This window comes from Onychomys torridus, chromosome 16 (genome assembly GCF_903995425.1).
Source record: "Onychomys torridus chromosome 16, mOncTor1.1, whole genome shotgun sequence".
Taxonomy (NCBI): Eukaryota; Metazoa; Chordata; class Mammalia; order Rodentia; family Cricetidae; genus Onychomys; species Onychomys torridus.
The window spans coordinates 4,366,514-4,392,470 of record NC_050458.1 but is presented as its reverse complement, the minus strand read 5'-3'; positions in this window follow the sequence as shown (position 1 = coordinate 4,392,470).

Sequence of the window (25,957 nt, the reverse complement as noted above, 5' to 3'; positions counted from 1 at the left end):
GGCTTCAAGAAGGCAAGAACCGAGGTTGAGGAAGTGTGAGACCAACAGCCGGCACAGAAGAGCCTACTCTCCAGGTTGGCCGAGAGAAGCCTACTGAGAAGGCTGGCTCAACTGGCCCCTCCAGAGTAGGGAGCTTCAGCAGTTGGCTGCCGGCAGCAGAGGGCCCGCTGAGTCCAGGCAGCATGTTTTAGCAGCTCCCCTCAGCCCGGCCCAACTCCCTGGGGCGCTCCACTGGTACTCCATCTTGGTCAGAATTGGTCCAAAGTAGCGTAAGGAAGAGGGAGCGCCAGGAGGCTAGACCCTTGCCCCGTGAGCTCATTTGACCCCACAGCAGCAGCTTGTACTAGATACCTTTATTTGCTCGAGGGCTTTGGAATTAGGGGACCATGGACGAATTAAACTGAAGGAACTGACAATTGGAAATGAGTCACGTGGCAGACCAGACTGATTTTGTAGCAACCTGTACCTCTCGGGACCTGTTTACAAGAGATCTAGACCTTTCTCTTTGGGACTCCCCAGCTGCCCAAGCGTGACTTAGCACAGAAATTGGATTTGATTTTTTTAAAAAACACTCCTTGTGACACAGTAGCTCTGCAGCCAGGGCAGGCTCTGCACTGAATTATTGAACAGTGCGGATGTTTGCCTTTCCTGTCACAGATTTTCCTCTTCATGGCTCCTTGTCAGGCCAGTCATTTTAAATATGCAGCAGGGCTGAGCCAGAGTCCAGTCATGTTTGAACAGTTGCCAAGACTCCAGGGCACCAGGCCTGCAGGGCTCCAGGGTCATGGGGACCTCAGCTTTTGGCACATGCATAGCTTGGTGACCTCTAGCCATGTTGAGAGGGACTAAATCCTAAACCCCTAACCATTAACCCTCTCCCAGCTTCTCAGCCTGTTTTGCTATTTTTGCTAATGGTACCACCAGCTCCCCAGCTGCCCAAATCCCCATTGGCCGCACCCTTAACCCTCAACAGGTGGCGGGTCTCAAGTCTGGCTCTGGTACTTGTTGAACTATTTTCCAACCTACTCAGCCCACCGAGTTCTCACTACTTCTGGTTTATTGGTGGTGTTTAACATCTAGATTTATTGATGATTGATTAGTTGATTGATTATTTGGCTGTGCTGGGGCTCAAATCCAGGGTCTCTAGGCCAACACTGTCCGTACAATACATCTCCAGCCCTTCCTCCAGGTTCTTAGCCACTCTCTCAGTTAGAATCCCTTTACCCAATCCTTTGGCTATAGTTAACACATTATCGACCAAATCCATTGTTTTTATTGACATGAAGATAAAGTCTGTTTGGTGTGTTATTCAGTGAGATCTGTTTGGGTCAGTTCTACTACCTAAACATTGGCCTGTAAAAGAGTACTGCAGGAGAATTAGAGAAGGTAAAGTGTAAGGGATTTGGTTCAGTATCAGGTGTCCGGACAGTCTGGGGAATGCCCACTCTCACCATATTGGATGTTTCACAAATGCGGGCTGCTCCGCTTTCAACTTTATGGGGTCATGTGTTTGGTGTTTTTGAGACCGGGTCTCAGGTTGACTTTAAACTCCCCATCCTCCACTTTAGCCTTGGAAGAGTTGGGGTTATATATGCACTGCCTGAATCTCATTTTTATTTTTCTTTCTTTCTTTCCTTTTTTTTTTTTTTTCTAAGACAGTGTTTCTCTGCATAGCCCTGGATGCTCTGGAACTTGATGTATTGACCAGGCTGGCCTCAAACTCACAGAGATCTGACTGCCTCTGCCTCCCGAGTGCTGGGATTACAGGTGTATGCCAGCATGGTTGGTTCTCATCTTCATCCTGCTGCACCCCAGCCCATGTGACTCACAATTAAAGGCTATCTCAACAGTTCCCACCACAGGGATGTCCGATGCTCTCATCCTGGAGTTTTTTATTACCTTTGTAGATAGTTGTTGACACAGCTGCTTTGAACCATTTCTTCTCCTTTGTGATTCCTTTGGTATACAGCGAATACCTGAAGAGCAAAAAGAGAAATGTTATGTGTCCATTTACTCAGCAATCATGTGGAAACAATTCTGGGTCATCCACTGTCCTAGACACTGAAAACATGAGTGTAGTAGACATGATCTATAATAATCAGGATGCTTGGCTGCAGACAACTGTGTCCCTTTAGTTTAAGCAGAGTGGCTTTCATTGCAGCATCTTGGGACAGGACAGGCTGGTGTCCGTGTAAGAGCAACAGCAATGTTACTAAGAGCTGAATGGACCAAGGAACTCAACCTACAGCTCAGAGATGTTCAAGTGGAAGCCGGGTTGGCATAGCCTGAAGAAAGATGTTCCCACTCAGCTCGCCAGGAGATGCCTCTTCATTACTCTTGTCCATGTGAAGTCTCACATACTTGGTGAAACTGTAGCATAAACCTGAATTCCAGTTTCAAAAAACCTGTCATAGATGCTATTGTAGCTTTCCAAAGCTACCCAGGGCACAAGCACATGTGTGGCTTGGAGTGGGGTTGAATGTGTTCAACTACAATCCTCCCTGTTACAGAACATCAGCCTATAGGAAGGGAGTCATGAATGCATGCAAACACCACAGTGTTATCAGAGTGGTACAGATGAGCTGGGAAAGCCAGAGAAACAATCCTCATGCCAGACAGGGGACTCTGTATGAAAGGTAAAGCTTTGCAGGTCCAGGACATTTTTTTCTTGTTCATTGTTTATGGTACCAGCACATTCTATATGCTGGGCAAGTGTTTCCCCACAATAGGCTGAGTTTTAAAGACTTGGAGATGGGAAGATGGCTCAGCAGGTAAAGCGTTTGCCACCCAAGTATAAGGACTGAGTTCAGATCTCCCATGTAAACCCTACAGTCCTGGTATTCAAGAGGGAGACAGAGGATTCCTGAGGCAATCTGTCCATCTAGACAAACTGAATCAAGTAGCTCTAGGTTTCAGTGAGGGACCTGACAAACTCTGGGTCCAACAGAGAGACACCTCAATATAGAAGGTGAAGAATGATCGGGAAAGGCACCCAACACCAACCTCTGACCTCCACATAAATACACATGCACACATATGTGTGCCTATGCACTTGAACATGGATACACCCACTCATGTCACACATATCCACAACAAATAAAGATACAATTTATCCTGAAGGTACTGGGCAGTCATTCCTGATTTAAGCAGGTGAGTCAGTGGGTCCTGTGTTAGCTACTTCACCAAGATTTAGTTGGTTGGGAGAAGGGCAAAGTTAATAGAAAAGAGAGACAGTTAGGAGTCTACTTTCTCTAGGAAGGGATGCTCAGAGATACAACTGAACCAAGGTAGCAGCAAGGCTAAGGAAGACACAAAGGTGAGGGCTTTTTTAAGCAGGTTGCCAGCAGCCTGGTTTGGGTGGCTGGCAGACTGCAGTATGCCAAAGCATGGTGAGGCATGTCAAAGAGACTGTGGTTTGCCAAACCAGCATGAGGTCTATCAAGATGGGAGAGAGCAGTGAGTCCAGTCTCTAATACAGGAACTGGGGAGTGTGTGTGGACTAGCCAGGTCCAGATGTTTAGAAAACAGCTGGACAATCTTGGGTTGCATCATCACTACCCCCTGTCTTTTCATCCTTCCCCTTCTCATCTTGAAGACAACTTTGGGGAATACACGTGACGTGAGAATTTGACTTCTGTGAATAGACATTTACTCTTGGCATGTCCCAGCAGAGAACTAGCATGGAGGCACAGAGCTGGGGCAAGAATGGTCATGTGACACAGATTGCACTTACTGATAAGCACAGCGAGGCTTCTTCTGGACCCATTGGGAGAAGACAGTCTGTTTTTGTGGGGCTGAGTGGTGAATGGAAGCCTACCCCTACCACCCAGGAGCCACTTCTTCATCTTGTAACCCAGCTGCCTATCAAAGCACAGGTATTACCACAGGTATTACAGCTAAGCGACCACCACAACTACTCCAGTGGACAGGCGGAAAGTCTAGGTAGACAGATGCTTGGAATGGGGAGTGTGCGGAGCAGTCACACTGGCCATACAGAGATACTCTGCACTCAGGCCATTTCCCCTGAGTGTTTCAAGACACAGATGAGCAGCATGATAAACAGTGAGTGGATGGGATCATCCGTGTCTTCCTTCACTAGGTGAGCCCAGCGTAACAGCGGGGCTCTCCATTCTCACAAACCTGCTTTCCAGTGGAGCTACAGGCAATCAACTCAGCAGACTTCTCATTTGCTTGCTGTTTCCCCACCTGTACTAATGAATGTCCTGAGATTTAATTACAGGAACAACCCAGAGGCCATCGGCAGCTCTCCTCTCTCGTGCTGAGACCGTACAAGCATGTTAGTTAGCAGGTGGAATTTCTCTGGGACTGTGGGGAACTGAGGGGGTGGATATGGAAGAGGGGAGAATGTTGAGCAGGCACAGTCACTCCCTCCTGAGCTGTAAGGACAAACAAGTCACATGCCACCCTGGACTCTCTGGCTTCAGAGTCCCCTGAGCCCAACACAGGAAAAAAGGAGGCTGGGGTGTGGTCATGGCAATAGAAGCATTTCTTCTGAGAGAGACACGAATGGATCAGGTATTGTGTTAGCTTAATTGTTGCTGTGACAGAATCAACTTAAAGGAGAAAGGATTTATTTGAGCTTACGGTTCCAGGGTACAGTCCATCCCAGCAGAAGTCACAGTGACAGGAAGTTGAAGCAGCTGGTCACCATGCGTCCTGTCAGGAAGCCAAGAGAGATGAATGCTGGTACTCAGACAGACTTACTCAGTTCAGGACCCAACCTAGAGAATGGTGCCACCAGCATTAGGATGGAGTTCCCCACCTCCACGAATTAACTCAGTCTACAAACTCCTTCATGGATCCCCAGAGGTTTGTTCCCTGGTGATCAAGTTGATGATCAATATTAACTCTTTGGGGCTGGGGCTTAGCTGACAAGAATGCTTACTGTGCAAACATAAGGCCCTGCGTTCAGATCCCCAACAACCACAAAAGAGCCAAGCATGGCCACACAGGCCTGTGGGCCCAGTGCTGTTAGGATGAAGAGTGGAGAGTGATACTAGCATCCTCCGGCCTCATCACTCATATATGTAGGCATGGGCATTTGCATTCATGTGTACACATAAACTACATGTGCTCACACACACAGACTGTGGAAGTTTCTAAATTGTAGAAATCAGGGTAAGTGTTAGATTTTTACCATTTTCAGCTGCCTGACAGAGCACCCCTGGAGATTATTTTTGGCATTGTGAACCCCATGGTGCTGGGCATTTTGCTAAACAGATGCTGACCCTCACTGCTCTCCCAGTGTCTCCTGTCCGTCCATCTGTCCGTCTCTCTGTCCATCCATCTGCCTTACCCCAGCTCTATTCCTACACTCTGCCCTGTAGGTACCCCGCCTGCCCACCTCCCCTCAAGGGAAGCATTGCATCAGATGACAGTGACCCTGGCATGGCGGAGGCAGAAGTGCATATGGAAGAAGAACCTGGAGTGGTAGCTGGTCATGGAGCAGGCACACAGCCGAATGACCGATAGATAGAATTGTGTCTGGCTTACCTACACAATAGACCCAAGGGTGCTTTGGATGCGATATAGAAAAACACTGAATGCTCCTCCCTCTCCTCTGCCTCATGTTACACCTTCCTGGGTTTTCTGGATACTGCCCCCCGCAATAAACACTGCTATAACTTGGCTATATCTCAAAGTGGTTAAGTAGCCCATATACCTGGTGAGTGGAGGCCTGGGAGGAAAGCCCAGACCATGGGCCAGTTGAGGCTGAAGACTCTTTCAGATCTGAACCACCAAAGCACTTTGTCATGCTTTCTAATCCTAAAACAAAACACTCCAATCTCTGGATTCTCATTGGCCAAATTCAGGCTGAAGGTGGCTGTCAGCACTAAATTAAACCAACTCCGTGGTGTGCCAGGCTTGCTTTGGTGATCTTCTTGAACTACTCAGAGCTTCTCTATGGCCCACTCCACAGCCGGGCACACTGAGGTGCAGGATTAGAGGACCTGTCCAAGGAGCATATGGAGTGATGGGAAACATTGGGTTATCTCACAAAGAGCAGAGTGGTTCTATGCACATCAACAGAGGATGTAAACTATTCACTCCTGCACTTTAGGTCTGAAGCCTGGGCATTTTTTTCTGTAACAGCTTTTCTTTCACACCTCACCTCACCTATCCCAGCGACAGCTGTCTTTTTAGGAAAACCATTCAGACAGTCTTATGAAAGCAGCCTATGGCCAGACCAATAGGAACAGAGTTGAGGATACAAGATCCAGACAGCCCTTGGTGATCTAAAGGAGCCTGTGGCTTTTCTGGCATACTGGTGTTGGGATAGGCACAAATATTATTAGGCAAAGCCACAGAAATAACAACCCAAATTAAGGTTTAATCTCCAAGCCATTGTAAAGATAATAAGTATACTTTATAATAATTGCTGGGAGTGAGAGTCGGGTAGGAAGCATTGGGAACGCTCTCAGCTCTGGCATCTTCATATGCAAACCAGACTTTAGAGTGCCAACCCTACCCACAGAGGACTGGAATAACAATGCCTCTTAACTAGCTGGAGACAGATTTAGAAAAGGCTGGCTTTGCCATGGGCCTGCCAGCCTCAGATTCACAACTAGAAATGACCAGAATGACCACACAAACAGAGGCCCCCTGAGACAGGTGTTAACTCACTTCGGCCTCAGGCTGGAAATCCTGCTGGCATATAAAGCAAGCTTCCAAGCCACAAGCATTCCAAATGAGTGACTCTGGTCCAGTCATGGCATCCACCACAGGGACCTCAACTGCCTATGACTTCAGTGACCACCCACAGCTACCCCAGGCCTCTCCTTTCAGGGTGTGTTTGAGTCACTGTTGCCCTCATGTCACAATGGACAACAATCACCAGTTATTGGGGTTGTGGCAACTAGCAAGCAGAAGCTGAGCAAAGGTAACTAGACATCCCCACCCCGTTATTATTTTAACTTTTATACATACAGAGACAGACAGACTTAATCTATAGAGTTGTGGTATTTCTCTATGGAGGGGTGTGCGTGTATGTGTGTGTGTGTACACATGAGAGCATGCACTCGTTCCTCTGAACAGGTCTGCAATGAATGCCAGACATGTGCCGGGCATCATCTGGGTAATTATACCTTGACAATACAAACAAACAGCCTAGGGAAGATAGAGTTTCAAAGTATATCTACATCATACTTTGCTCCAGACCATTCACCATCAATGAACCATCACTGGTGAGATATCCTACACACAGTGCCCCGAGACCTGTTCCTTCTAGAAACACTGATGTGCCCAGATGGGCTTTCTGCTCCATTTTGCACTGTTTTGATCCAGTATGCAGCTTGCTCTCCAGCCCAGCATCACACATCTGATCCCCAGCACCTATGCTCCTCCAAAGCGCTTTCTTCCACGATCCTTCTGGAAGTTAGGTTTGAGCACCAGTCAATGCTTGACTTCACCAGATACCAGCTGGAAATGTTGTTTCCTTATCTAATAGATGGAGACAGTGGTGCTTCGTTTACTGTATTAAGAAAGACACTCTCTGTTTTCCAATGAGTTCTTCATAAACAACAATTATTACAGTGTTTGCAAAACTGGTGCCTTTCTTGGTTATTCTTCATCCCATCGGTAGGCCCAAGGTCCTTTCTGCTTTGACTGAAGCAGCTGTGTTTTCCAGCATGTGCCAGGAAGTAAGTATCTTGCAAGACGGGTGTGTGCAACTGGCTTTGAGCCAATTTGAAGAGAGTGTCACTGAAAAGAACGGTATGGAAGAGGGGACATCACAAAGGGAGAGGGCAGGTCCCAGGTGACTGACAGCAGAGTCAGAACCAGAGCTACAACATTGGGGCAGTGACACTGCCACTGTCCTGCTCAGGAGTTCCACAGGGGCTGCCATGTGGAACGGAACAGGCTTGCCTTGTGGCCCGCCTCTCCAACATACCGAAGGCAATGAAACAGAAGCTTTTAGTTGTTCCTAATGCCCTGTCCCCAAGCCCCAAGTTTTAAATTCATTAAACACGAGGCTTTGTGCTCAAACAAGTATATATATATAAAAGCACCACTTACAGCATCCAAAAGATGGATACAACCCAAATATCCATTGACACGTGGGTGGATCAATAAAATACAGAATGTCCACATATGGAATATTATGTGGGATGGAAAAGAAATAAAGGACAATACATACTACAACTTGGATGAACCTCGGAAACATTATGCTAAATAAAGGCCGCAAATGTGAGGTCACACATTGTATGATTCCATTCATGTGCAAATAACCAAGTTAAGTAAGTGCTAAGTGATAAAAGGACTCTGGTAAGGGGAATGTGAAGTGACTGCCTAATGGATACTGGGCATTTGTTTCAAATGATGGAAATACACTAGAGCTAGATAGAGGTGGTGTTGTATAATGCTGTGAATGTACTAAAGGCCACTAAATTATTCACTCTATAGTGATTAGTTTTAACTGGGTGTGGTGGTTTATACATGTAATCTCAGCACTTGGAATGCTGAGGCAGGAGGATTACTACGAATTCAAAACCATCTTGAGTTACAGATATCTCAAAAAATCGTTTTGTGTGAGTTTCATCTCATCTTTTTTGTCTCATTTTTAATGCCATTCCTCTACCAATGAACTCAGCTCCAAAACCATCACATTCACCCCTTTCTCCCCAAATGTTTGATTACTAACCAAGGGAAACAAAGAGCCTGCAGATATGGAGCCCCACAGTGAGTCACCCTTTAATGAGGATTATTTTTAAAAGACCCAACAAAAATGCCAGGTCAGGGTATCTGAAAAAGATGTATTTGATTTCCAAAAGCCATTTGTTCTGACTTGTGATGCCTTCCTTGTGTTCAATTAAAAACCTTCATTCCAGAAATATCAGTGTGTTTATTACCTCCCCCACACCAACTGTACAATCTACAGCCACTTTCTAGATTTGGAGCAAGCCCCCAATTCCTTCAGAACAGGCTTGGCCACGGCCTTGAGTGTCCCTGCCTGGCATATGGAGAGAAAATGACTCTTCCTACTGAGGCACCCACGTTCAAAGGTCTTTCCAAATAGCTTCGGTTACTTTCAAGGGATCAAATGCTAAACCCCAGGGTAGGTAGAGGATGTTGTCAATGTTGAGAATCTAGAAAATGTCAGGGTTGTCTCTCTGCTCAGCCTGAAGGCTGTCCTTAGTCACACAGTCCAAAATGGCTGACCAGCATCCATACTCCTTCCTGCAGCAGGAGGAGAAGACAGGCAACCCAGATGCCACATCTGCTGCTATTCCCCTAGCTGGAATCTAGTTACACAGTCACACCTAGCTGAAAGGGAGGCTGGCTGTGTGCCTGACTTCAAAAAATGGGGAGAATGGACCCTACCCCTAGCTGAGAAGCTATTGGCAGTCAACAGCCACTGGGGGAGGAGGGTCAGCATTTTCTTCAGTGGTGTGGCCATGGACAAGTTGCCTGTGTTCAATTAAAAACCCCCTTCTTCATGCATGTAAACAATCCCAGTTAAACTCAGTGACAGGGGTGAGGTAGAAGGGGGGCTTCGGGAAGTGAAGGGTGCAGAGGAGAGCAGGAGGAGTGTTAGACGGGGTCGTTGGGATGAATACGAGCAAAATATACTATATAGACACTGAGAACTAAACGCGGAAGTTTCAGCTTCACTGGTTAACATGACATTGCTTTCCCTCACCAACTCTAGGTTCAGTGAGAAACTCTACCTCAAAGGAGTAAGGTGGAGATGGATAGAGCAAGACACTTGAGTTCCTTCTCTGGCCTCTGTGTGCCTAAGGTACACACACACACACACACACACACACCACACACACACACACTCACAGAAAGTAAACTGTATACATATGCACCCCCAAATATTTTTAAAACTAAAGTTTCTTTCTTTATGCTCCCCCCACCTCAACTGGAGCAACTTGGTGTCAATACTACACAAACTGGTTTAGAAGTGAAACAGGCAAATCACAAGCCAAACGTTTAACAAGGGACCAGGCACACCACAAGTGCTCAGTCAGTGTTAATGGAGGCCAAAGGCAAAGAGTCTGTTCAAACTGAGTTGGGGTGTTTATGGCTTCCTTCCTGCACCATGGGGCCTGGCCTCTGATTCCAGGACCAGAGAGTGAGAAAGGAGCCAAGACATGCATGCTATTGGCTGTTACCTCTCAGTACCATGCACACCCTGCTGTACTCGGATTTGTAATTCTGAAGATTTGAAGTCTGAACATTGAAACCCCAAATTCCCTTGAAATTAGTTTCCAATTAGGGTCTACAGCAGGGAGACATGACTAGGAGGCAGAAGACAAGAGGAAAGAGGAAAGGACTGTGTGTGTGTCTGTGTGTGTGTGTCTGTGTGTGTGTGTGTCTGTGTTCTGACATCATCTGCTTTTAAACAACTACAAATTCTGTATTTTTCGACATTTCCAGCTTCAGGGTCAAACCATTATCCTACCACAAAGCCACACAATGGCCCCCTGGTATGCCAGCTAAGCGTAGTACTCCAGCTTCTAAGATGGTCTTCCTCACAGCCCGGTTCTGACTATATATACCTTCTTCCATTTGTCTCTCCAGCCCAAAGACAGCTCCTGGACATAAAACTCACCACTACTTTTAGGAGATTCCAACACCTGAGAAATTCACACACCACTAAATACTTCAGGTTAAAATGTCTGGCACTGATTAAATTTTTCTGGTCAGATTTTGTAAAAATTATGTGAGACAGAAGTGAGTATATAAATGTGAGATATAGTGCCCTTGGAGGCCAGATCTGGTCCCTATGAAGTTGGAGGTTCCCCATGGGGTTAGAATTCCATATCTGTGAGGGGTTTTTATTGGTTGGGTTATTTGAGGTGGGACACCAACCTTAAATCCCAATCATTTGAGATCAGAAGGCCCACACTAAATCTGGGCCACACTTTCTGGTGGCAGCCCACATAAAAGGGTGTGGAAGAAGGAAGCTCTTGCTTTTTGTCTGCTTGTTCTCAGTCTCACCCACAAGTCCATCTCTCCTGCAGCTGAACCATCCTTCACTGGTATCAGCGCCTCCATCCTCAGAATCCCAACACAGAAGACTGGCATCTCTCTAGGACCTCCCTGGGACTCAGCATCAGACTGGAACTGTTGAGACATCCAGTCTTGTGACCTAAACAACTACAGCATCCTTAACCTTTCAGAAGAGAGTTGTTGGACTACTTGGACCACAACTGTAAGTCACTCTAATGACATCCCATATGTGTGTGTATGTATATATATTCTATGTGACATATGTTCTAATTGATATATATTTAAATTTATTAGAATATGTCATATAGAACACACACACACACACACACACACACACACACACACACACACACACTTCATTAGTTTCATTCCTTTAGAGCAGTGCTTCTCAACCTGTGGGTTGTGACCAAAAACAATTACATTACAATTCATAACAGTAGCAAAATTACAATTATGAAGTATCAATGAAATAATTTTATGAGCAACTGTATGAAAGGGTCGCAGCATTAGGAGGGTTGAGAACCACTGATCTATAGGCTCCCAGCTCCACAAAAGCTCTTGGATTTGGGTATGAATCAAACTCAGCTATGAAATCTTCAAATATGCAAATGTTCAAATTCATCAAAGACTTGGTTTCAGGGGCAAAGACTGCCTGCTTGGGTGCATTTTGAACTAGAGTCTAATGTTCTTTTGTCTGGATGCTCAGAGCACAGATGTGAAATGTCACTTGCTGGCATGTGCTATTGGTCCGTCACCAACTGAGCATTCCCTATGTCAGTGACTTCAGATCAACTGTGAGCTGACTTCCTGCTGTGGCTCCATGTTTCTTGCTCCATCCCAGATGTCAAGAGGCAACACAGACTCCCACAGGTAGTGGGCTCCTTAGTCTGTCTGTTAGAGAAAGCATCAAGGAAGATTAGCTTCCCAGCAGCAAAATGACCTCACCCAGAGAAAATGCTAGCCTCACCATGGAGCACCAAGAAGAAAGGAAAGAGATGCCAACACCTGTGCCCTTGGTTACTCTTGATCTCCCCTTTCCATTAATCTTTCTACTCTGGGGGAATTATTTCTCCACCAGTTCTTCTACATCTCAGACTCAAGGCAATATTGCTCACTTACCCCTCAGACCAATGCTTCCAATCCAGAAGCAGAAACATACAAATAGCCCCTGAACATTGAAGAACTGTGAGTGTGTGTGTGTGTGTGTGTGTGTGTGTGTGTGTGAGTGTGTGTGTGTGTGTGTGTGTGTGTGTGTGTGTCCCCTAGACTTCACCAATTCAGCTAGGCTAAATGTCCAGAGAGCAGCCCTCTCCTCCCTCATGCTGGGGTGTGCCCTGCATCACCCTGAACACCCACCCTCTATGCATGAGTTCTGGGGACTGAACTCAGACCAAGCACTTTACAGACTCCACTATCTCCCCAGCCCTGAAGGACTCTCCATGAGGCTGTCATGAAACCTGTCTTCTGCCACGATCCCTTGACCACTGCTTCTTACCTCAGACCCCATGGCAGTCAGCAATGTGTAAGGGGGTGGACAGTGAGTTACTATCACATGCTGGAGGGCTGATGACATCATCTGCTATTTGAACAAATAATTGAGGGCTCACGTGTCCAAACATGCCACTCACAACACTGCAAAGTCAGCCCTAGAGCCTATTGCAGATTTTAAAGAGTCCTCCACAGCCTGGACCCTTCCTTCAGGGGTGCACTGGATTATATGAAAACAACTTTGAAAATGAACCTGAGAGTGTGAGACCATGGGAAGCATCACTATTTGGTCAAATGGCTGTAACCAAAGGGAACTGGAGTCAAGTCACTGTGATCTGATTTCCAAAGAGGAACCCAAAGCATCTAGTGGCCTTCTAACATGACTATTTCACTTTATGTTTTATTTTTGTTTGGTTTTGGTTTTTTGAGACAGGGTCTTTCTATGTAACTCTAGCTGTCTTGGAAGTCACCATGTAAACCAGGCTGGCCTCAAACTCACCTCCCTCTGCCTCCCAAGTGCTGGGATTAAAGGCATGTGTCATCATGCCACCAGGCTAAAATTACTATTTTAAAGGAAAGTAGTCATTGAATGAATGAATAGATTGAATGTATTCATATTTTAAAAAAAACTCACAACTTCATAACGGTAAGTTCTCAGTTTTCTTCACATATGTCCACTCTCTTCCTGGCCTGTCATGACCAAAAAGAGAGATATTATCTGAAAAAAAAACATGGGTTTTCTGAGCCACACTCTTGAAACATCTGTACCTCTGGATGCATTCAGCCCTGCTGCATATTTAAAATGACTGGCCTGACAAGGAGCCATGAAGAGGAAAATCTGTGACAGGAAAGGCAAAACATCCGCACTGTTCAATAATTCAGTGCAGAGCCTGCCCTGGCAGGGCCTCTCATGTGCCACTGTTCCTGGCAGTAAATAGAAGTGCCCCCACAGAGTGACGGAGGCCGCAGCCTACCCCTACTGATGGGGCCATAAGAGCACCCTCTCTTTGAGTGGTTATTTTCTAATCTGCGTATCCTGTAGGGGGCTAATTAACACCCCCAATAGAACACTTTTCTGGCTGTCCCACCACCAGGGGATACAATTCAAGGTCACTCTAAAGTTAAGTGAAGACACCAGCAGCAGCCACAGCCTCTGTTTCGTCCAGACCAGAGCTGAGGCAGGACCCTGCCCCACTGCAATTCAAGCAAGTACCATTAGTAAACCGACAAGGGGCACTTGAATCTGGGGACAGGTGCTGCCACTGAGCATGAGCCACTCAGTATTGTCTTCATGGCCAACACACACTTCTCCTAGGGACTTACTGTCTCCAAATTAACATTCACAAGTTCCGAGATAAGTGCCCTCTTGCGGAGTATGGCCATTCAATGTTTTTATGTCTCTATCAAAGGTACAAGCCCTCCATTTAACTATCAGCCATTGTCCTTCACTTCACACAGTCCTGCTTTCCTATGAAGTTGGGACTACTCCCATTAGTTTAGAAAACAAGCTGTATTTAAAATGCCCTAGGTAACTTTGAAACTGTAGTCATTTTCTCTCATCATATAGCAAATTATTTCCCAGCATAGCAGATGAACACAGAGCTGAAGCCTCCTTGTCGCCCTCCCAGAGCCTGTGGATGAGGGACAGAAGCCTGCCTTAGCTGTGCGTCCGGTCTGGGTACCGTGATGGCTTGTCGTCACTGTCAACTTGACCAGATTTGGAATCCCCTGGGAGACAAATGCTGGCCATGTCTGTGAGGGTGTTTCCACAGAGGTCTCACTGAGGGGTGCATAAACCCCGGATGTAGGTGAACCATGATAAGGACTGAGTGGAAAGGGGGGCATTAGGAAGCACGGTGAGCACAGCCTTGATGTCCTCTGTGGCGTGACCATGGAGGCCATCTACTCCAGTTCCTGTCATCACATCTGGAAGGCACTCTCGTCACCACGCCTTCCCTGCCATGACGGACAGACCATCAAGCTGTGAGTCAGAGTCAGCCTGTCTCCCCTCAGTTGGCTCTTGTTGGGTATTTTGTCAGGGACCCTGAAGTTGGAGCCGGGATGTCATCTAGAGTGTCTGGAGAACCCTGTGCAGTTTGGCTCACTCATGTGGCAGGCAGGCAGCACATGCCATGTGGGCCTCCAGAGCCTCTGAATGTCCTCACAACAAGATGGACACACACACACACACACACACACACACACACACACACATACACACACACACACACACACACACACACACACACACACACACACACACACACACACACACACACACACACAGTGAGCAATTAATGAGCTTGCTAACCGAGTGAAAGCTGTCTATCTGTGACCCAGCCTCAGAAGTCTGTCACACTGAAGGGTTCTAAATCACCAGGTTCAGCTCACATTTGAACAGAAGGAATTAGCTCCACTTTGTGTAAGGGATGGGGGCAGTGTTACACTTGCACATGTGCTGTGTCCCCATGTTGGGGCCACAGGTCAACCTCAGGCACTGTCTAACCTTGTTTTCTGAGACTGGACCTACTCAGACTGGCCTGGATTAGGCTAAACTAGCTGGCCAGAAAGCCACAGGGATCCTCCATCCCTCCCTCCCCAGCATGAGATACAAATGAGTTCTACCATACCCAGCATGTGCTTTGTTAAGTGGGTACTGGGAACTGAAGACAGGCCTTCCTGCCGATGTCACGTTACATTTTAAATAGGCTTTCAGGAGGCAGGAGGGCAGCAGTTTGGAGCGTGGTGTGTACTGCCTGGCTTTGCAGGCCATTGAAGTCTGTGCAGAAAATGGCCACAGATCCCAGCAGTTCTGTCTGAACCATGGTTATTCCTCCTTGCTCTCTGCTAGGACACAGATGGGAAAGGTTTCTCAGCGTCCCAGAAGGCTTTCCCAATCCTGGAGGAGACAGTGCCCTGTGGCTATCCTGATGACACCAGGCCTGCTGAGAGGGAGCTGTGCATACTCCAGACAACTGTTGGGTGTGTAAGGCAAAAATCCGAGCAACTCACCCACTCCTGAAAAAGTCACGTGCTCGACTCAATCACATGTTTCTACAGGTATGAGCTCAGACCCCATGGCACCAGGAGCTGCCCAGCCCAGGGGGTGATAGGATTTGCAGATCTCTGAGTCAGGAAAAGGAGGGAAGCACAGGAAGACAATGCAGGCTTGGGCGTGGCCTCCAGGAGCCGGCACTCTGAGGAACAGTCTTTCAGAAACCCCTTGCTGATGCCATCGACCTGAGACCTAGGGATACAGCACTCTAATAGGGTATGGGTACCTGGGTGGGGAACGGACAGTCTAATTCCTCTGTCCAGTCACACAGCCAGAGAGGCCCCAGGCAGGTAGAAGACGGCCAGTATGCTTGCATTTCTGACCTAGAAGATGTGGTGACTAAGATCCCCAGACAAAGGCAGGAGTCAATGGAGGCTCACAGGCTGCCAGGCACTGGCTGAAGATCAAGAGAGGACTTCGCTAGCTACAGCCTTCTACTGCTGATGCCAGCCCAGCACAGAAGACATTTGCCAAAGATGTTGGCAATGGCAGGATGAACGAAAAGGCTTGGCCCTTGTATGTGCCAGGCACCAGGGACTTGTCACAAGAGTCAGCCATCACCATGATGGTGGAGCGGGGATGTGGAGGTGCATGCTGGGTGTCAGAGCAGGCACCTGCGGTGTTTGAGGCCCATGGAGGGCCAAAACCCACTTTCTTTCTTAAAGGACATCATAAAATGTGTGAGGCAGACACAGGGGCTATGCCCTCATTATGCCCATTATGCCATGGACTGGTTGCATCTTGAAGATGTCTGCTACGCTTTCTTTGGCCTTCTTCCCTCAAGTCAAGGGGGAAACTGAGGTGGTGAGAAGGTTGCTGAGATGAAAGGCTCAGCACGGTTCCCAGCCTCGAGGGAACCGTCAGCAATTGCTGCTATTTTTATTGTTGCTATTTTTACAAACACTGGACAGCTGCTGCCAGACTTTGTTTGATTTTGTTGCCCAGCATTTCTTCCTTGGAGAAACCAGCTCCCACCGCTACCCACATGGCTCTGATGTTCAACTAAGCTGCGGACCCTGACCACTGCTCCTAGGGAACAGGCAAGAGACCAAGTCCCGTCAATTAACTCTCCCAGGAATTGAAGCCTAGACACAGATGCACAGGAAGTTAGTTCTGGCTGAATCACATTGTGACTGGAAATCCGTGCTGAGTTCCCGGAGCTGTGCCTGCTGTCATCCCTCCCAGGGTCTGAATGCCAGCTAACTTTTCCAGTGACTAAGTGAGGTCCATGCCCACTGAATGAACCCCCCAACTAGCTAAGTCAGTAGTCTGCCTGCTTGTTTGTTGTAGCCAAGGGTCCCTGCTGGACAAAAAAGTCCTTGGCCAATCCCTCTACAGGGATTGTCATCTGAGTGGGAGGAAGGCCCTTCCTCCCTTCTTTCCTCATGTCAGGCTATCAGGATATATATGCATAGGTGTATACATGTATATGTATATGTGCATATGCATATGTGAATGTATATGTGTGTATGTATATACATATATATACATATGAAACTAATTGTAAATATCAAAAGGTTAGTAAGTATAAGTGGATGACTACGTGGTCACCTGGAAAAGACTGGATCAGGCTAATACATGAGGATATAATGTAAATTGGTCTGAGATTTAAATATATGAAGTGAAATCTTAAGGCCACTAGAAGGAAACACAGGTAAGTTCTTTATAACCTTTGCATCAGGGGAACCTTTTGAAGTATGACCCATTACAAAGAAAATATTTTACCAGGCATAATGGCATATGCTTTTAGTGGCAGCATTTGTGATGCAGAAGCAGGCAGATCTCTGTAAGTTCAAGACCAGTCTACATAGTGAGTTCCAAGATTCATAGTCAGGACTATGTAAAAAGACTCTGTTTAAAAAACAAACAAACAAACAAACAAAAAAAACCTAAAAGAAAAATCTTTCTAAGTATAACTACATGTAATTTAAAACCCCAGAAAGTGTAGCAAACATAAATGACAGACAGAAAGTAGATGTGTCATGAAGTATTCCTCTTCCTAAAATATAAACAGCTCCTAGATACCAAAAAGAAAATAAGAAGGTGGGCAAAAGGTGAGAGAGAGGTCCCTAGCTGCAGTCACAGCGGGACAGAGCAATGTCATTTTTACCCATCAGACCAACAGAGACTAGAGAGCTCAGCCACATTCTTCTGCTGGGCTGTGAAAATGATTGTCACACAATTGTGGTCTGAGAATAAGATGACACAATCCCTATGGGGATCACTTAACAGACTGTATCAAACCTACAAAGTGCATCTGCCCTTTGGTCTCTGGAAACACATCCTTCTACAACATCTGCACACAGATGCAGGAGCCTGTGCATGCACAGCGCATGATGTGCGCATTGCTGCTACCATCAAAACAGTGACATCACCAAGAGCCTGGTTTCTTAAAAAATAAAAGGCAAAACCTCGTTCTAATTTAAAAAGCCATCCCCTGCCCCCACCTTACCACCACCTCAATCTAATCATCGACTGAGTCTCTTCTACAAAAGAGAAGCATTTCATTTTTATATTCCTCTCCTTGCTCACACACAGAAATATTTAGTTTCTATCTTCATTTCTCTTAAAGTGTCATGTAATAATTTTGTTAGATTACATCCAATATTTTGGACATTTTAACGTTCTATGGTTACAGTTGAGACACAGAATTGCATTAATAAAATTCTGTTTTAAATTTATTTTCCTAAAGTTAGTAATTGCCTTGCTCTCCTCATCAAGGAAACTTCTCTTTGAAACAGATGGAGACCATTATTGTAAACCACAACCACTCAAAGTACAGTCCTAACTGCTACATCTACAAACCACTCCTGACCCTCGGGCTCGGGGAGCACTGTGGAAGAGAGGCGGGAAGACTGTAGGAGCCGGAGGAGCAGAGGGTCTGCTGTGAGACTGTGCCTCCCTGGAATGCTAGAGGCTGTACCTGTGACGTCTCACCAACACAAGCGCCCACATGTGAGCTGAACAAGATGACAGCAACAGACACGCCTAAGTGGCCTCAGCCCACACAAAGAGCTACAGGTGACTGAGGAATGTGGAGAGTGGGAGACAGTTCCCCCGAGAAGAGCACACAGCTGGCTATCCAGCACTAGCTGGTCAGCCCTGAAAACGTATATACAGGTAACACAGATGGAGGAGGGTGTTTATGCAACAATTAATGAGAAAAGAGGCCAAAAGTGTGAGAGAACAAGGAGTCGATGGGGGATTTACAGGGAAGAAAGGGACAGGAGACTTGATATAATGATTATAATCTCAAAATGAAAGAAAAAATAACTGCCTTGATTTTCATTTGACAGTTTCGAGGATCCTTAACAACGAATCACCCAGATGCCTGTACATCACGTGTGTCGGTAACCTAGTGGGTCCACTTCTCTCCCTACAGTTGCTGCTCATTTAACACCACACTCCTTCAGCTATGTCCTAGCTTCCTTCCTTCCAAGCCTGCTGCATTTCACCATGTTAAAATGTTTTCATTTTTTAAAAAGCATTTTATTTATTTCTTTTTTGGGGTGAGGGTGGGGTTTTTTTGTTTTGTTGTTGTTTTATTTTGTTTTTCAGGACAGGGTTTCTCTGTGTAGTTTTGGAGTCTGTCCTGGATCTCACTCTGTAGACCAGGCTGGCCTCGAACTCACAGAGATCCGCCTGCCTCTGCCTCCTGAGTGCTGGGATTAAAGGTGTGCGCCACCACTGCCCAACACATTTTATTTCTTTCTGTGAATGGATGTGCACATGTCGCGGTGTGCACATGAAATAAAGAGAAACTTGTTCTTGGAAGTGGATTCCCTTTTCACCTCATGGGTCCTGGGCATTGAACCCAGATTGCCAGGACTGGCAGCAAGTGCTCTTACCCACCGCACCATGGCCTTTAAAGTGTTTTTACTACCGTAGTAGAATGCCTGGCACTCACTCTCACTCATGTTGAATTTATTGTCTGGATCCTATGTCTCCTTGATTCATTTATTCATTTTGGTAAGAAGCATCTTGTAGCATCTTAAGAAAAATGCTCAGAACTCAGGCACGGTGACACAAAGCCTTTTATCCCAGTTCTCTATAGGCAGAGGCAGGCAAATTCTGTGAGTTGGAGGCCAGCCTGGTCTGAGCTCCAGGACAGCCAGAGCTACATAGTGAGACCCTGTCTCAAATAAAAATAAAAAAAAATAAATGTTAAAAAAAAAAGAGTGCTCAGGAGAAACAGGATTGAGCTCCCACATATCTGAAAACATCTTCATTGAGGTCTCGCAGCTGATCTTAGTTTAGGTCTAGATACCAGCTAGAGGATTTTAAAGGTAGGCTCTCACTATGTAGCCCAGGCTGGCCTATATCTTGTTATGTAGTCCAGACTTGCCTCAGACTTCCAAATGCTAGAATTAAAGACGTGTGCCACCATGCTAGGCCAGAATTTTTTTTTCCAGATTGTTCCACCATTGCGATGTTTGGGTCTGCCTGTCTCTTTATAACCAGAGTGTTTATTTTCTGAAATCGGGTGCACATATGTATTTGTAGTGATATCCTCTTGATGCACTGACCCCTGTAGTAGTATGTAGTGACACTCCTGTAACTAACTCTGACATGAAGTCTTCTTTGTCAGGTACAAGGACTCCAGCTCCTTTCTGACTCCGCTTACTTGGTTTCATTTCCCACCCTTTCACTTGGATCTCTGTGTGTGTAAATTCTGGGAAGGTATGTTTCTTGCAGATAAAAACTGTTCTTGCTTTTTAATCCAATTAGCCAGCCTGCACCTTTAAAAAAAAATTGTTTTATTTTATGTGTGTAAGTGTTTTGCCTACAAGTATGTCTATGTGTCACTCATGTGCCTGGTGCTCTGGGAGGCCAGAAGAAGGCATTAGATCCCCTGGAATTGGGATAGTGGATGGTTTTGAGCCACTGTGTGTGCTGGGAAACAAACCTGGGTCTTCTGAATTCCAGCCAATGTTCTCAATTGAAGAAAGAAGGCCCCTTTTTAGAACGACATGGCAAGTGACCAGCTGTGACTAGATTCTGTCCGTGTGATGACTGCATCTAGAAGAGAGAATGGCTTCCTGGTCCCTTCCTTTTCCACTGGTACTGTTTCTGCTGATCTTCCCCCAACTGATGCTTCGTTACAGCAAAGCACACTTTCTGGTTTCTGGGAAAGAGACTAAGTAGAATGCTGGGCAAGGTAGGAAGCAGCAGACTTGGTCTGCTACAGCAATGGTTCTCAAACTTCTAAGGCTGCGACCCTTTAACACAGCTCCTCCTGATGTGCTGACCCCCCATCATAAGATTATTCCATTGCTACTTCCTAACTGTAATTTTGCTGCTGTTATGAATCATAATGTAAACATCTGTGTTTTCTGATGGTCTTAGGCGACCCCTGTGAAAGGGTCATTTGACCCCCAAATGGTCGGGCCTCCTAGGTTGAGAACCACTCTGCTACAGGAAGAGGACATTAGGGTGAACTATCTACCAATGTGACCTTATCATGAATGGCTAGTCCTCAAACAGGCGGCCACCAAGGCCAGCTCTTCACCACTTTCTCCATGCTCGGGGACAGGATGCAGTGCAGACATTTGTCTCTCAGTAAAACCCTCTATGTGTCAAAGGCATTCCAGGTAAGTGGTCACAGACCTCTCCATCCAAGGTGCACCATGATCTAACTGCAGATAAATGCTAAAGAACGCGTTTTCCCTTTTTCATTAACTTTGGCATTGTAAAGCACTGGTGAAATCATGTCCATGGGCGGCACTTAATTGTAAGATTAGATGATGCATGGATGGAGCATTGGATCAGCAGTCAAGAGCACACAATACCTGCTTCCAAATGACTCGTGGTGGTCCTCAGCACTGTTCATATCAGGAAGCTCATAACTGCTTATAACTTCAGCTCCAGGGGATGCAGCACTCTTCTAGCACCTGCGCACACACACACACACACACACACACACACACACACACACTCACACTCACACACACTCATACACACACAATTTTAAAATATTTCTTAGGGCAACTGGAGAGAACCCTTATTCTTGTAGAGGGCCAGTGTTTGGTTCCCAGTATCCATGTGGTGGCTCACAGCCATCTGAGCTCTGGTTCTGGAAGATCTGACTCTCTCTTCTGACCTGCTCAGACACCAGGCACAACACAGCATACACACATATTCGCAGGAAAATTATACATAAAAGTAAACAAATCTGAAAACAACTCTCTGAAAGGAAACTAAGTGAACTTCAGGCTAGGCACAGTGGTGCACACCTTTAATCCTGTACTCGGAAGGCAGAGGCAGGCAGGTCTCTGTGAATTTGAAGTTTGTCTGCCTGGTCTCCATTTCTGACCCATTTTAATTTGCTCACACACAGATAAACATTTTGTAAAACCTTCGGTTTGGTTCATGCTCTCCATTTGCTCAAGTACCTGTGGAGCCCAGAGGAAAGGCCTTGCATCCCTGTCAGCCTCCATCATATAACGAAAGAGCAGTGTGACTTCCGCCTCTCCACCTGCCTCCAGGCTGCCTCCTCTTCTCCTGCTAGCTTCACTCCTGGGGTCCGCACACGGTTCCCGATGGGCCTTGGTGACGTTGACACCTGTGATGAGACCCAAGGTGCACCATTTGTTTGCTCTCAAAGAGAAGCAGCCTTCCTGTGCTGAACTGCTTCGCTCAACACTACTCACAGAGTGAAGGGCTGGCTTCAGTGGGGCATTCAGTCGGAAGGACTCGGCCTCTTCCAGGTCCCTTGGTTCAGAAGGCACCAAGGGAAAAGAGCAGAACTATACAGACCGTTTCTGACATTGCTCTTGCTTAGGCCTATTCCTGGCATTCCTTTGATCTTATATTGCTGCCATAATTTCTCTTGTTTACTTCTAATTAGTCATAGAAAAATGAAATAATGCATCATAATGGAGTCTAAATCTTAAAATCACTTAAGATATACAACTCCTGGGACATCCTGCAAAATGTAATAGGTTTCTCCAAATGTGACCTAATTATGAATGTCCTTTTAAGTTTTATTCCCACTGGGACCAAATGTCTACAGTTAAAAATAATTCTTAAAACAGGTCCATGTGGCCACAGAACTCCTCAGAATCACTCAGATGTGATTCATCTTCCCAGTGTATTTTTCTCTGCTGTTCCTGTGATAAAAGCCAGGCAGCCCAGAGCAGGAAGAAGCCAAGCCACACTTTAACAGGGCTAGGTCAGCGGGATTCTCACATCAGGCTTCACCTCTCATCTGACAAGACTGTTCTAGGGTACCAGTGCTCCATAGCATCCTCAGTCACGAGTAAGCCTTGGGCTCCCCGGTCAGTACTGTGAACTCCTCTCCATGCCCCTCAGAACTCCAGGCTGTAGTGCTCCCAGCCGCAAGCCGTGAAATCCTTGATTCCACCCCAGATAGGTGGTCGTGCTAAGGCCCCACTCTCTCCATCCTCGCGGCCCAAAGTATTTGCTCTCTTCTTCTTCTAACACCCTTGCAGCAAATCTCCCTTCAAAGGCAACTCTGCTTTTCTGAACACAAGAAGCACACTTGGTGGCGGGCCAGCATCGATTGCTTATGCGCACCAACTTAGCCAGCCTGATGTCCTAAACAGCCAGTCTCTACGGATGCTCTCAGATATGGCCTCCTTTTCAGCTCCTCCACTTAACTCTCAGTTTAAAAGAGCAAAACCCGAGTTTTCTTCTGATCTGGAGCTGCCGCCCTGAATGTTGGGTTCAGAATACCGGCAACTGTTCTAAAGTGAGACAGACCCAGACTCATGAGGACCCTGGCTCCACACGAATAGTTCTATCTGCTGCCTCTTTCATCGGTCCCCTTGTCTGTGACCTGGGGATATTGAAAACAATGACTGCACAAAGTCCCCATGTAGATTAAGGTGCAGAGGAGGGAGCTGAGCACAGCCCAGAGCCTGGCATGTGGAGAACAATAGGCAGGAGCTATTATTGTTAGATGATCGGATGGCTTCTTCCAGCTAAATTAACATTAGTGCAGACTGGGGATGCCAGAGGGATTCAAGCCAAAGAAGGATAGAAAATAAATCACCTCCGTCCTCAGGATGCTCTTCCAATCCACAAGAGAAGCAATCAGCTAGAGAAAAAAGGCTGCAGCCAGGCCCATTCTCAGGAGGCCTTCAACATGCCATTTCCAGACCATCTCCAAGAGGAAAAACTAAGTGTTAAAAGGGACAGAGGCATTTTAACGTTGATTGCAGAATGTACATTTCTCCTGTGCTATGGTACCTGTGCGCCCTCACTGGGCATGAAGACAGAGGCTTCCGTTAACCTGTGTTGGGAGCTGGATTAAAAGGCCAAGTCTGATGATGAGAGTTTTGGAAAATACACAGTCACAGAGATCTCCTTACCCAGCCTTGCCGGAAAATGCTGCAGGCTTCCTCCCAGAGACCAGAAGAGACAAGAAAAGCACATTGCTGGCCGGGAGCAACAAAGAACAGACTAGAAAACTCAGGCTGTGGGAGCAATCTTGGCAATGACCATGATGGAGGCAGGGGAGGAGGGCAGGGAGGGATGGAGAAGGGGAGGAGGCACAGCATTGTTAGGCACCTGCTGTTTTCTTACCCTTGTTAGAGGTCCACTGTCTATTGGGAGGAGATCCAGCCTCCACACATCACATATGACAGCATTTCTACCACATTCTATAACAACAAGACTGATTTAATGCAACCTAATAGAAATGCTGTGCAGAAAGGGGTCGCATGTGAGCTGACCGAGGCTTAGAGTTCCTCAGTCTATGGCCTAGACACTTCATGGGATGTAGATGGAAATTTCTCTGGTGCTGCTTTGCCCAGCAGTCCAGACCGATCTCCCCCACCCTCGATCCACAGCCACTTATAAAATAATCACTCAGAGGCTTATATTAATTACAAACTGTATGGCCTATGGTTTCAGCTTCTTGCTAGCTAGCTCTTTCATCTTATATTTATATAATTATATCTATATTGTTAAATTATGTTTCTATAAATCTGTATGTTGCCACGTGTCTATGGTGTTATCGGTCTGCTGACATCTTGTTGCTTCTTCAGCAGTGGCTGACATCTCCCCTCGACTCTGCCCTTCTCTCACTCACTCTCGGACTTTCCTGCCTGGCACTGTCCTGCCCTGCCATAGGCCAGTGCAGCTTTATTAAATACCCAGTGGGAACCACACATATTCATAGCATACAGAAAGACATCCCACAGCAAAATGAGTTACTCTCCGTCTTCACTTAAGATGAAGCCGACAGTCAGGAAAGCAGATGAGATGCTCACCCACGCAGTCTAGAGCCCCTTGGCCCACCCCAGAGCTTCCCTGTAGATCAGAATAACAAACTCTCCAGACAGGGGTCCTTGCTTCTGACCCCACAAAAGCAGCCTTCCCCAGGGAGAATGGAACTGGTGAGCACCCTGTCTCCTCACACTTTCCTCACAGTTTCTCAGCATGTCTCCAGGACAGACACGTTGACATCTTCCCACTGGCTTGCCTCCTTCCTTCTGAATCACATGTGTTCCTTCACTACGCCAACCGAGGTCACTTGCTGCAGTCCTCTCCAAGAACTCCTGGAATGAACTATTAGAAACTCATTCCCCCGGTTCTGCAAACCAGAAATCCACAATGAATGTTCGGACAACACTGTGTCCCTCTGCAGCCTCTGGGACCCATCCCTAGTTAACATTTGCAGCTACGAGCGGCTCCTGCTATCCCTTGGCTTGTGGCTGCCTCCCTCCTCTCTGTAAGGCCTTCCCCACCTCTGCGTCCTTGCGCCTCCCCTTCCAGCTCTCCTGCTCATAGTATCATCATCGTAACGAAGGCTTCTGCAACTTCTATTTTCCAATTTTCAGAAATCACACAACTTGAGAGCACCGTACGCTGACATGCCTGGGACTCCACCACAGTTCCTCACATTGTGCTGTAATTGTCCTGTTTGGGGCCTGTCACTGCCACTGCTTCCAGAATGTTCACACTGGGCGGCTCTTGGTGCATAGCCACAGAATACTCCTGCTTTCAGCCTCTTCTTGCTTTTCCATTGTCTAGTCCAAAGTTTTTAGTCGTGGCTTTGCAAGGACGCAAGGTGCCATCAGTGTCTCAGCCCGAAGGGTGTTACAAAATTCTCCAAACTTTCCTCGCTGACATCAAGGTTGGCCTCCACCATTCTGATGACCTTCCCAGCATCAAGGTTGGCCTCCACTGTCCTGATGACCTCCCCGACATTGCCTCAACTGTCCTGATGACATTCTCCTTCCCCCACAAGACAGGGGTTTTTGATCCCCCCTTTCTGTCAGCCAAACCCTCCACCCCTGTCTGGCTGTGGTTTTCTATCCAAAGTACTCACCACCACCTAACAAGACTGTAACCCTGTGTCTGTCATGTTCCTCTGTTGCCTTCTGCCATGGGACATCATGTTGAGAGCAGAGATGTCTGTCTTTGGGGGTTGCTTCTATACCACCAGGATTCAGCATGGTGCCTAGT